Here is a 14,306-nt window from a genome sequence, read left to right as displayed (position 1 = left end):
GCCTCCCCTCACCTGTGTATGTACCTGGTGACACCTGCCTCCCTTCACCTGTGTGTGTACCTGGTGACACCTGCTTCCCCTCACATGTGTATGTTCCTGGTGACTCCTACCTCCCCTCACGTGTGTATGTACCTGGTGACTCCTAGTCCGTAGTATAATGATGTTGAAGACTGCAACCTCAGGACACAAAATTATCAAGGTACATGGCAGTAGTGTACTAGTGCAACAACTGTGTACAGCTTTAAACGTTAAAATGTGATGATTAGTGTATTTCGAAATACACTGTAAGACCCCAGGCTGGCCGCAGCGTCTGCACCCTCAGTGTTGGCTTAGGTCTTAGAGTGGCTGGTCGTGTTGGCCAGGCTACTACCAAAAACTCCCAGTAAATCTGTGGCAGAGCAGTAAGACCTATTATTCCACCTTCTATCATTCAGCTATGAAACCTACAACGTACAGACCTGCGTACACGGTCGCCTGGGATAAACGAGTTCAATCATGAGGGCGAATTCAAGAGATTAATTTTAAAGAACAACAACAACTGGGAACAAATATATGGCGAACTTGGCGAGATATACTGGGCTGGTGACATGACCACCCAAGATCTCAACCGGTTTCTCCGGACAGTGAGTTCTTTGGTGCTCATGTATGCTTCAGACGCTGTATAGCCCTTGTGGCTTAGCGCTTCTTTTTGATTATAATAATAATAATAGTATGCTTCAGACACGTACCTCTTTGGCAAAGGAAGAGGAGATGCAGACTCGTGAGAGGCGCTCTTCTACAGGCGCAGACAACGGATAATAGATCTCGAAGGCAGCAGACTCTGAATCACGAAGCAAGGCTCTAGAAATGGAAGACATCGAGCATAAACTGACTTCATCATAGAGTTCAGAAGAGAAAAGGAGCAAAGAATATTAAATAAAATTAGAAGAAATTCCAATCCAGGGCGAAGCACATCTAGTACAGGGCGTTTACTTAAAGGAGATGGAACACTGGTGAGAACACCGACATGAGCGAAATACTGAAGCCACATTGCAACTCAATATTAAGTGAACTTCTCATTATTCTACAGATAAAAGTTCCAAACGAGTTTTTGTGAATCACTAAGAACACTCCCAACATCACAATTTCCGATGTAGTGCTCTTCCCAGTTGACAATGAAGCATGGCTATCTATGGTTATGTATCCCTGTACCTTCTGCACCAGACCAAGCCTCATGGAATTCCATATTCAGCAAAAATTTTAAGAAACTAGGATCTTTGGCTTTTGGTACTTCATGTAGGAGGAGCTTGAGACAGGTATCATCCCACAGTCATTGAAAACCACAGAAATTGCCCTACATCACAAAGACAATAAAATATATCCGAAAAACTATAAACTGATATCACTAACTTGAAACGCTGAATCATTGAACGGGTCACAACAATGGCACAATCCAAGGCAGCATGGGTTTATGGTAGGTTGCTCCTGCTTTTCACACCTGCTAAAACATTACGATGTGGTCTTGGATGAACTGGAAGACATTCTAAATGCTGATGTAAGTACACTGATTTTGTAAAAAGAATTCGACAAGTGTGACCATGGTGTGACTGCCCTCAAAATACGTGCAAAAAGAAAGCAGTTTCAATTACTCTGTTGTGGAAGAATGGAGGAAATAAAGACTGTAACGGAGTACAGGACCAACTCAAATCTTAGCAGTAGAGCAAAACGGCCTTCAGGTACCTGAATGTATCCCTGATGGCACCTGTCTCCCTTCACCTGTGTATGTACATGATGGCACCTGTCTCCCTTCACCTGTATATGTACCTGATGACACCTGCCTCCCTTCACCTGTGTGTACCTGGTGACACCTGCCACCCTTCACCTGTGTGTGTACCTGGTGACACCTGCCTCCCTTCACCTGTGTGTGTACCTGGTGACACCTGCCTCCCTTCACCTGTGTATGTACCTGATGACACCTGTCTCCTTTCAACTGTGTGTGTACCTGATGACACCTGCCTCCCTTCATCTGTGTATGTACCTGATGACACCTACCTCCCTTCACCTGTGTATGTACCTGATGACACCTGCCTCCCTTAGCCTGTGTGTGTATCTGGTGACACCTGGCTCCCTTCACCTGTGTGTGTACCTGGTGACACCTGGCTCCCCTCACCTGTGTACGTACCTGGTGACACCTGGCTCCCTCACCTGCCTATGTACCTGGTGACACCTACCTCCCCTCACCTGTGCATGTACCTGGTGACACCTGCTTCCCCTCACCTGTGTATGTACCTGGTGGCACCTGGCTCCCTTCACCTGTGTATGTACCTGGTGACACGTGCCTCCCCTCACCTGTGTATGTACGTGGTGACACCTGGCTCCCTTCATCTGTGTGTGTACCTGGTGACACGTGCCTCCCCTCACCTGTGTATGTACGTGGTGACACCTGGCTCCCTTCACCTGTGTGTGTACCTGGTGACACCTGCCTCCATTCGACATGACTCACGAAATCGTAATGACACGATTGCAAACAAACCATACCCCGGCCGGGATTGAACCCGCGGTCAGAGAGTCTCAAAACTCCAGCCCGTCGCGTTAGCCACTAGACCAGCTGGTCTAGTGGCTAACGCGACGGGCTGGAGTTTTGAGACTCTCTGACAGCGGGTTCAATCCCGGCCGGGGTATGGTTTGCCTCCATTCACCTGTGTATGTACCTGATAACACCTGGCTCCCTTCACCTGTGTGTGTACCTGATGACACCTGCCTCCCTTCACCTGTGTGTATAAATGATGACACCTGGCTCCCTTCACCTGTGTGTGTAACTTATGACACCTGCCTCCCTTCACCTGTGTGTGTACCTGATGACACCTGCCTCCCTTCACCTGTGTGTGTACCTGATGACACCTGCCTCCCTTCACCTGTGTGTGTACCTGATGACACCTGCCTCCCTTCACCTGTGTGTGTACCTGATGACACCTGCCTCCCTTCACCTGTGTGTGTACCTGATGACACCTGCCTCCCTTCACCTGTGTGTGTACCTGATGACACCTGCCTCCCTTCACCTGTGTGTGTACCTGATGACATTTGTCTCCCTTCACCTGTGAGTGTACCTGATGACACCTGCTTCCCTTCACATGTGTGTGTACCTGATGACACCTGCCTCCCTTCACCTGTGTGTGTACCTGATGACACCTGCCTCCTTCCACCTGTGTGTGTACCTGATGACACCTGCCTCCCTTCACCTGTGTGTGTACCTGATGCCACCTGCCTCCCTTCATCTGTGTATGTACCTGGTGACTCCTACCTCCCTTCACCTGTATGTGTACCTAATGACACCTGCTTCCCTTCACCTGTGTATGTACCTGGTGACTCCTACCTCCCTTCACCTGTATGTGTACCTAATGACACCTGCATCCCTTCAACTGTGTATGTACCTGATGACACTTGCCTCCCTTCACCTGTGTGTGTGCCTGGTGACACCTGCTTCCATTCACCTGTGCATGTACCTGATGACACCTGCCTCCCTTCACCTATGTGCATACCTGGTGACACTTGTCTCCCTTCACCTGTGTGTGTACCTGGTGACACCTGCCTCCCTTCACCTGTGTGTGTGTACCTAATGACACCTGCCTCCCTTCACCTGTGTATGTACATGATGACACCTGCCTCCCTTCACCTGTGTGTATACCTGGTGACACCTGCTTCCATTCACCTGTGCATGTACCTGATGACACCTGCCTCCCTTCACCTGTGCGTGTACCTCATGTCAACTGCCTCCCTTCACCTGTGTATGTACATGGTGACGCCTGGCTCAGTTCACCTGTATGTGTACCTGATGACACCTGCCTCCCTTCACCTGTGTGTGAACCTGGTGACACCTGCCTCGCTTCACCTGTGTTTGCACCTGATGACACCTGCCTCCCTTCACCTGTGTGTGCACCTGATGACACCTCCCTCCCCTCGCCTGAAATGTGTACCTGGTGACACCTGCCTCCCTTCACCTGTTTATGTACCTGGTGACACCTGCCTCCCATCACCTGCATGTGTACCTGATGACACCTGCCTCCCTTCTCCTGTGTGTGTACCTGGTGACACCTGCCTCCATTCACCTGTGTATGTACCTGATAACACCTGCCTTCCTTCACCTGTGTGGATGTACCTGGTGACACCTGCCTCCCTTCAACTGTGTATGTACCTGGTGACACCTGCCTCCCTTCACCTGTATGTGTACCTAATGACACCTGCCTCCCTTCACCTGTGTATGTACCTGATGACACCTGCCTCCCTTCACCTGTGTGTGCACCTGATGACACCTCCCTCCCCTCGCCTGAAATGTGTACCTGGTGACACCTGCCTCCCTTCACCTGTTTATGTACCTGGTGACACCTGCCTCCCATCACCTGCATGTGTACCTTATGACACCTGCCTCCCTTCTGTGTGTGTACCTGGTGACACCTGCCTCCATTCACCTGTATGTGTACCTAATGACACCTGCCTCCCTTCACCTGTGTATGTACCTGATGACACCTGCCTCCCTTCACCTGTGTGGGTACCTGGTGACACCTGCCTCCCTTCACCTGTGTATGTACCTGATGACACCTGCCTCCCTTCACCTCTGTATGTACGTGGTGACACCTGCCTCCCATCACCTGTATGTGTACCTGATGACACCTGCCTCCATTCACCTGTTTATGTTCCTGGTAACACCTGCCTCCCTTCACATGTGTGTGTACATGGTGACACCTGCCTCCTTTCACCTGTGTATGTACCTGATGACACCTGCCTCCCTTCACCTATGTGTATACCTGATGACACCTGCCTCCCTTCACCTGTGTGTGTACCTGATGACACCTGCCTCCCTTCGCCTGTGTGTGTATCTGGTGACACCTGGCTCCCTTCACCTGTGAGTGTACCTGGTGACACCTGGCTCCCCTCAGCTGTGTATGTACCTGGTGACACCTGGCTCCAGTCACCTGTGTATGTACCTGGTGACACGTACCTCCCCTCACCTGTGTATGTACCTGGTGACACCTGTCTCCCCTCACCTGTATATGTACCTGGTGACACCTGGCTCCGTTCACCTGTGTATGTACCTGGTGGCACCTGCCTCCCCTCACCTGTGTATGTACGTGGTGACACCTGGCTCCCTTCACCTGTGTGTGTACCTGGTGACACCTGCCTCCCTTCACCTGTGTGTGTACCTGGTGACACCTGGCTCCCTTCACCTGTGTGTACCTGGTGACACCTGCCTCCCTTCACCTGTGTGTGTACCTGATGACACCTGCCTCCCTTCACCTGTTTATGTACATGATGACACCTGCCTCCCTTCACCTGTGTGTGTACCTGATGACACCTGCCTCCCTTCACCTGTGTGTGTACCTGATAACACCTGCCTCCCTTCGTCTGTGTATGTACCTGATGACACCTGCCTCCTTCCACCTGTGTGTGTACCTGATGACACCTGCCTCCCTTCACCTGTGTATGTACCTGAGGACACCTGCCTCCCTTCACCTGTGTATGTACCTGGTGACACCTGCCTCCCATCACCTGTATGTGTACCTGATGACACCTGCCTCCCTTCTCCTGTGTGTGTACCTGGTGACACCTGCCTCCATTCACCTGTGTATGTACCTGATAACACCTGCCTCCCTTCACTTGTGTGGATGTACCTGGTGACACCTGCCTCCCTTCACCTGTGTATGTACCCGATGACACCTGCCTCCCTTCACCTGTGTTTGTACCTGATGACTCCTGCTTCCCTTCTCCTGTTTATACACATGATGACACCTGCCTCCCTTCACCTGTGTGTGTGTGTACCTGATGACACCTGCCTCCCTTCACCTGTGTGTGTACCTGATAACACCTGCCTCCCTTCATCTGTGTATATACATGATGACACCTGCCTCCCTTCACCTGTGTATGTACCTGATGACACCTGCCTCCCATCACCTGTATGTGTACCTGATGACACCTGCCTCCCTTCTCATGTGTGTGTACCTGGTGACACCTGCCTCCATTCACCTGTGTATGTACCTGTTAACACCTGCCTCCCTTCACCTGTGTGGATGTACCTGGTGACACCTGCCTCCCTTCACCTGTGTGTGTACCTGATGACACCTGCCTCCCTTCACCTGTGTGTGTACCTGATGACACCTGCCTCCCTTCACCTGTGTATGTACCTGATGACACCTACCTCCCTTCACCTGTGTATGTACCTGATGACACCTACCTCCCTTCACCTGTGTATGTATCTGATGACACCTGCCTCCCTTCGCCTGTGTGTGTATCTGGTAACACCTGGCTCCCTTCACCTGTGTGTGTATCTGATGACACCTGCCTCCCTTCACCTGTGTATGTACCTGATGACACCTACGTCCCTTCACCTGTGTATGCACCTGATGACACCTACCTCCCTTCACCTGTGTATGTACCTGATGACACCTATCTCCCTTCACCTGTGTATGTACCTGATGACACTTGCCTCCCTTCACCTGTGTATGTACCTGATGACACCTGCATCCCTTCACCTGTGTGTGTATCTGGTGACACCTGGCTCCCCTCACCTGTATATGTACCTAGTGACACCTGGCTCCCCTCAGCTGTGTATGTACCTGGTGGCACCTGCCTCCCTTCACCTGTTTGTACCTGATGACACCTGCCTCCCTTCACCTGTGTATGTACCTGATGACACCTGCCTCTTTTCACCTGTGTGTGTACCTGATGACACCTCCCTCCCTTCACCTGTGTGTGTACCTGATAACACCTGCCTCCCTTCATCTGTGTATGTACCTGATGACACCTGCCTCCCTTCACCTGTGTGTGTACCTGGTGACACCTGCCTCCCTTCACCTGTGTATGTACCTGATGACACTTGCCTCCCTTCACCTGTGTATGTACCTGGTGACACCTGCCTCCCATCACCTGTATGTGTACCTGATGACACCTGCCTCCCTTATCCTGTGTGTGTACCTGGTGACACCTGCCTCCATTCACCTGTGTATGTACCTGATGACACCTACCTCCTGTCACCTGTGTATGTACCTGATGACACCTGTCTCCCTTCGAAGGTGTGTGCACATGGTGACACTTGCCTCCCTTCACCTGTGTATGTACCAGATGACACCTGCCTCCCTTCGCCTGTGTGTGTGTATCTGGTGACACCTGGCTCCCCTCATCTGTATATGTACCTAGTGACACCTGGCTCCCCTCACCTGTGTATGTACCTGGTGACACCTGCCTCCTCTCACCTGTGTATGTACCTGATGACACCTGGCTCCCCTCACCTGTGTATGTACCTGGTGACACCTGGCTCCCTTCACCTGTGTATGTACCTGGTGACACCTGCCTCCCCTCACCTGTGTATGTACCTGGTGACACTTGGCTCCCTTCACCTGTGTGTGTACCTGGTGACCCCTGGCTCCCTTCACCTGTGTATGTACCTGGTGACACCTGGCTCCCTTCACCTGTGTATGTACCTGGTGACACCTGCCTCCCCTCACCTGTGTATGTACCTGGTGACACTTGGCTCCCTTCACCTGTGTGTGTACCTGGTGACCCCTGGCTCCCTTCACCTGTGTATGTACCTGATGACACCTGCCTCCCTTCACCTGTGTGTACCTGGTGACACCTGCCTCCCTTCACCTGTGTATGTACCTGATGACACCTGCCTCCTTTCACCTGTGTGTGTACCTGATGACACCTGCCTCCCTTCGCCTGTATGTGTATCTTATGACACCTCCCTCCCTTCACCTGTGTGTGTACCTAATGACACCTGCCTCCCTTCACCTGTGTATGTATCTGATGACACCTACCTCCCTTCACCTGTGTATGTACCTGATGACACCTGCTTCCCTTCACCTGTGTGTGTACCTGATGACATCTGCCTCCCTTCACCTGTGTATGTACCTGGTGACACCTGCCTCCTTTCACCTGTGTGTGTGCCTGGTGACACCTGCCTCCCTTCACCTGTGTGTGTACCTGGTGACACCTGCCTCCCTTCACCTGTGTGTGTACCTGGTGACACCTGCCTCCCTTCACCTGTTTATGTACCTGATGACACCTGCCTCCCTTCACCTGCGTGTGTACCTGGTGACACCTGCCTTCCTTCACCTGTGTGTGTACCTGATGACACCTGCCTCCCTTCACCTGTGTGTACTTGGTGACACCTGCTTCCCTTCACCTAGGTGTGTACCTGATAACACCTGCCTCCTTTCACCTGTATGTACCTTGTGACACCTGCTTCCCTTCACCTGTGTGTACCTGGTGACACCTGCCTCCCTTCACCTGTATATGTACCTTGTGACACCTGCTTCCCTTCACCTGTGTGTACCTGGTGACACCTGCCTCCCTTCACCTGTGTATGTACCTGGTGACACCTGTTACCCTTCACCTGTATGTACCTGATGACACCTGCCTCCCTTCACCTGTGTGTGTACCTGATAACACATAAGAACATAAGAAAGAAGGAACACTGCAACAGGCCTTCTGACCCAAGCGGAGCAGGTCCATGGTCACCCCCGGATTCGCCCAATGACCCACCCTGTCTGGTCACCGCCACTCAAGGATGGAGCACGGCACCAGACCCAGCAGCACAAGCTAGTCAGGTCCAACTCATACCCACCCACACCCACTCATGTATTTATGTAACCTATTTTTAAAACTTCACAACGTTTTAGCCTGAATAACTGTACTCGGGAGTTTGTTCCACTCATCCACAACTCTATTACCAAACCACTGCTTTCCTATATCCTTCCTGAATCTGAATTTTTCCGACTTGAAACCATTGCTGCGAGTCATGTCTTGGCTGGAAATTTTCAGCACGCTATTTACATCCCTTTTATTTATTCCTGTTTTCTATTTATACACCTCGATTATACCCCCTCCCCTAATTCTACGCCTTTCGAGAAAGCGCAGATTCAGGACCCTCAGTCTATCCTCATATGGAAGATTTCTGATACATGGGATCATCTTTGTCATCCTCCTCTGTACGTTTTCCAGAGCATTTATATCCATTCTGTAATACGGTGACCAGAACTGAGCAGCATAGTCTAAATAAGGTATATATAGAGTTGAAGAACAACCTGAGGACTTCTATTATTTATACTTCTAGATATGAAGCCAAGAATTATGTTAGCTTTATTGCAAGCACTAATGCACTGTTGTCTAGGTTTTAGATTATTGCTAACCAGAACTCCTAAATCCTTTTCGCAATCAGTAGTATTAAGATCTACATTATTTAGTTTATATGTGGCATGGTTATTTACCTGTCCAACATTTAGAACTTTGCATTTGTCAACATTAGACTGCATCTGCCACTTCTGCGACCACTGCATCAGTCTATTCAAATCATCCTGGAGTGCTCTAGTGTCCTCATTAGAATGAATTGGACGGCCTATGTTGGTGTCATCAGCAATTTTGCTTATGTCGCTATTTATTCCCTCATCTATGTCGTTTATGTAAATTGTGAACAACCTACCCAACACTGACCCCTGCGGAATACCGGTTGTGACGTGCCCCCACTCTGATTTCTCCCCATTTATGCAAACTCTCTGCTGCCTATTTGTCAGCCATGCCTCTACCCAGGAAAAATTTTCTCCTATTCCGTGTGCCTTAAGTTTCCTCAATAGCCTCTGATGTGGAAATCTATCGAAAGCCTTACTGAAGTCCATATACACAATATCATATTCATTACCATGATCTACCTCCTCTAACACCTTAGTGAAAAAAGTTAGTAAATTCGTAAGACAGGAATGCCCCTTTGTAAAACCGTGTTGAGATTCATTAATCAATCTGTGCCTGTTAAGATGGCTACGAATTGCTTCGGCAATTATTGATTCCATAAATTTTCCCACTATGGAGGTAAGGCTTGTTGGCCTATAGTTCGAATCCAAGGACCTTTTACCTGCCTTGTGAATAGGTATTACATTTGCCATTTTCCACTTATCAGGCACTATGCCAGTTTGTAGTGATAAAAAGATTAGCCAAAGGTATGCTAAGTTCCTCTTTACATTCTTTTAACACCCTTGCAAACAGTTCATCAGGACCTGGGGATTTGTTAGGTTTTAGTTTCTCTATTTGTCTGAGGACCATGTCACTAGTTACCGCAATCGTACATAGTTTATTATCCTGTTCTACATAATCTATTATTTCGGGAATATCGCTATTATTTTCCTGGGTAAAAACTGAGAGGAAGTAGGTATTGAGAATTTCACACATATCCTTATCACTGTCAGTGATCTGACCCGAGTTACTCTTAAATGGGCCAATCTTATCCCTAAACTTACTTCTGTATACCTGAAAGAACCCTTTTGGGTTAGTCTTTGAATCCCTTGCGACCTTAGCCTCATAATCCCTATTTGTTTTTCTTATTCCTTTCTTTATATCTCTCTTTAATTGAATATATTGATTTCTTAACTGCCCATTCCCTCTTTTGATAGGCCTATATATGCCTCGCTTTTGACCAATGAGATGTTTTAATCTATTGTTCATCCATTTGGGATTATTTTTGTTAGATCTAATTTCCCTACTCGGAACAAAAGTTGTCTGGGCAGCTAGAACTATGCTCTGAAAAACGTCATATTGGCAACCAAGATCACCTACCTGACCCATAGTCAGGACATCCCAATTTAGCCCACCCAGGTAATTTTTCAGTCCCATGAAGTCGGCCAAGCGAAAATCTGGGACAGAGATTTGATTGCAGTTATCTGGGTAATTCCATGATATATTGAAACTAAGTGATTCGTGAACACTTTCCCCAAGCTCATCATTAACCTCAAGATTATTAATTAGTAAATCTCTGTTGGCAAGAACCAAGTCAAGCAGATTGTTTCCTCTAGTTGGTTCTGTCACAACCTGTTCTAAAAAGCAATCCTGAACCGTATCAAGAAAGTCACTAGACTCAAGATTTCCTGCCATATTGTTCCAATCAATTTGTCTAAAGTTAAAATCTCCCATTATCACAACATTTTCATATCTAGATGCCTTATGAATTTCATCCCATAACAGCTTACTGCACTCCCTATCAAGGTTTGGGAGCCTATAAATTACACCCAAAATTAATTTGTCAAGTCCCTCGAGAAACTGTAGCCAAACAGATTCTGTGTTCGATGTTTCTAATATTATATCATGTCTAAGACAATTTAAATTTTCTCTGAGATACATCGCCACTCCACCACCCTTTCTCTTGACCCTATCAGTGTGGAATAGTTTATAACCCTGTATGTTGCATTCAGAAGGCATTTCTCTATTTTTCAGGTTGAACCAGGTCTCTGTTATACCAATATCTATATTACCTGCACTTGCAAGTAATCTTAGCTCATCTGTCTTATTTCTTAGACTCCTACTATTTGTATAGTAAACCTTAAGGGAGCTAGTCACTCGTTGCCCTCAACTATCTTTCTTTCTTTGTTGATCGGTTGATTTGCCATTACTAGCAACTTTATTTTGAATATTGTCTTTTAAACATATCCCTGAGGTATCCCGGTAATAACTGCTGCTTTTAACCCTAATGCTGCAGCCTGATTGTTTCCCACAAACACCCATACCTCTATAATCTATCAGTTTAAATTCCTAGACAAGTTATCAATCACCCTCTCAATTGAATTGGCTAATGCAACCACTCCATCCCCAGAGAGATGAACCCCATCCCTTGCATACATATCACGTTTACCAAAGAATAGGTCCCAGTTATCAACGAATGGGAATGCAAGTTCCTTGCAGTACCTGTCTACCCAGCAATTTATGACAATTGCCATAGACATCCATTCACTGCCCACTCCCTTTCTAGGCAAGATGTTACATATGACTGGGATCCCTCCCTTAGACCTAACTACTTCTATGGCTGACCTGTACTTATCCAGCAGCTCCTCTCTCCTGCCCTTCCCAATGTCATTACCCCCAGCACTAAGACAGATAATGGGCTTGTTCCCATTACCTGCCATATTATCCAACCTGCTGACTATGTCGCCAACACCAGCTCCAGGAAGACACACACTCTGTCTGACCTTTCTGTCTCTGTTACAAAATGCACGGTTCATATATCTTACCTGAGAATTACCTACTATTAAAATATTCTTACCTTGATTAGCAGAAAAATCAGTGGTACCTTCAACCTCACTAACCACTGAAGTACACTCATCTTGGAGAACAGAGAATCGATTTCCTACCTTCACATCTTCTCTGTTAACTCTCCTCATCTTCCTTCTTCCTGAACTGTGAACCACTTGCTACTTAAAGCGGCTGCCACTATCACGGCTGGTGACCATTTCCCCCTTACCAGCTAAATCCTTCTCACACTTGCTCCCAAACTCATCTATGCGAAGCTTCAACCTCCTATTTTCCTCCTGAAGAAGTACCTGCCTCCCTTCACCTGTGTGTTGTACCTGGTGACACCTGCCTCCCTTCACCTGTGTAGGTATATGGTGACACCTGCCACCGTTCACCTGTGTATGTACATGGTGACACTTGCCTCCCTTCACCTGTGACGTACCTGGTAAAATTTGCCTTCCTTCACTAGTGTACCTGGTGAGACCTGCCTTCCGTCACCAGTTGCTTCCTCCAGCAGCAACAGCCAGGTCTACCAGGCTAGCATCTGACTATCTTGGCTATGGCCGGGCTCGTCTGGTGCTAGCCAGAGTCTTACTGTTCTCGGACTCCGGGAGTAGTAATACTCTCGAAACTCATCAAAGGTATATCAAAGGTACACAACCCGCACAAAGAAGAGAGGAGCTAACGACGACGTTTCGGTCTGACTTGGATTTTGTAAACGGTCCAAGTCGGACCGAAACGTCGTCGTTAGCTCATCTCTTCTAAGTGGTGGTTATTTGTTCATTGTGTCTTTTTTGTTACATCGAAGGTAAAGTATATGGTGTACCTGGTGACTACTGACTCTCCTCACTAGTGGTCTTCCTGGTGACTCCTCCCCTCACTTGTGGTCTTGGTGACACCTGACTTGCCTCACTTATGTTTGTGTACATTGTCGGGGGGATGGGGAGTGGAGCAGGTCAATCAGTGCCTGAAGGACGTTTCCGGGGTCAACGCCTCCACGGCCCAGTTCCAGATCAAATCTCCTTGTCTGGAACCACGCTTCCTGGTGTGGAACCAGGCTTCCTGGTGTGGAACCAGGCTGCCTGGTCTGGAACCAGGCTTCCTGATATGGAACCAGGCTTCCTGGTCTGTAACCAGGTCTCCTGGTCTGGATCCAGGCCTCCTGGTCTGGATCCAGGCCTCCTGGTCTGGAACCAGGCCTCCTGGTCTGGAACCAGGCCTCCTGGTCCGGAACCAGGCTTCCTGGTCCGGAGCCAGGTTTCCTGGTCTGAAACCAGGCTTCCTGGTCTGAAACCAGGCTTCCTGGTCTAGAACCATGTCTCCTGGTCTGGAGCAAGGTCTCCTGGTCTGGAACCAGGTCTCTTTCTGGAACCATGCCTCCTGGTCTGGAACCAGGCCTCCTGGTCTGAAGCCAGGTCTCCTTGTCTGGAACCAGGTCTCCTGGTCTGAAACCAGGCTCCACCCATTCTGTAATTCAGAACGTTTTGGGTTGGAATCCATGGCAAATGAGCTCCAACACTGGTCCATGTCAGCCTAACAAGAGTCATCCAAGTTGATATATCATGGGCTCAACCCTTTATGTGATTTATTTGCAATCATGCTTTACGATTTCGTGTGCCATCAGGCCATCTGATCAAGAATTGATCAACAAGAGTGTTGCTGCTAGCTGTGGTCGGTCCAGCATACAAATTACAGACCTACTGAACAGGCACTGATTTGAGGAACTTGTTCAGTTCTCTCTTAATGACAGCCAGAGGTTGTTGGTAATTCCCTGTATGCAAGAACGGAGAGCGTTGAAGACTTGGGGACTTCTGACACTCAAAGACTTCTCTTAGTGTATTCGTCTCGCGCCTACTTTTTAGCGGAGGTATTTTGCACCGTCTACCAAGTCTCTTGCTGTTATACGGAGGGATTTCAGTCTTCAAGTTTTGAACCAGTCCCTCCAGGGTTTTCCAGGTTTAAATTGTTATACACCTTTCTCACCCACGTTCCAAGACAACAATTGCAGAAACTTAAAGAGTTCCCAGTAGTTCAGTAGTTCAGGTATGGCTTTTTCAGCTGAGCAATCTAGCCTACCTTGAAGGGGGCCGTTAGTCTACAACATTATTCTAGCCTGGAGAGAACAAGTGACTTTCAGTGTATCAGCATCTCTTGCCATAAAAGTCGTAGTTGTCCAGACTATCATTTTCCCTGCGGTATTAATAGTAACTTTGTTGTGATCCTTGAATGTGAGATCAATTGACAGCATTACACACATTTCTCGCACTTGGGTCTTCCACTCAGTT

General features: G+C 48.3%; 1 protein-coding gene across 2 annotated transcripts in view; it reads left to right on the top strand.

Moving 5' to 3' along the window:
* The window catches only part of LOC128702897 (nuclear receptor coactivator 1), an 852,422-nt gene that overhangs the window by 84,882 nt on the left and 753,234 nt on the right, over nt 1–14,306 (top strand). The window lies entirely within an intron of this gene.

Source organism: Cherax quadricarinatus, chromosome 82 (genome assembly GCF_038502225.1).
Source record: "Cherax quadricarinatus isolate ZL_2023a chromosome 82, ASM3850222v1, whole genome shotgun sequence".
In the NCBI taxonomy this organism is placed as follows: domain Eukaryota; kingdom Metazoa; phylum Arthropoda; class Malacostraca; order Decapoda; family Parastacidae; genus Cherax; species Cherax quadricarinatus.
This window is presented reverse-complemented; position numbering and strand designations above follow the sequence as displayed.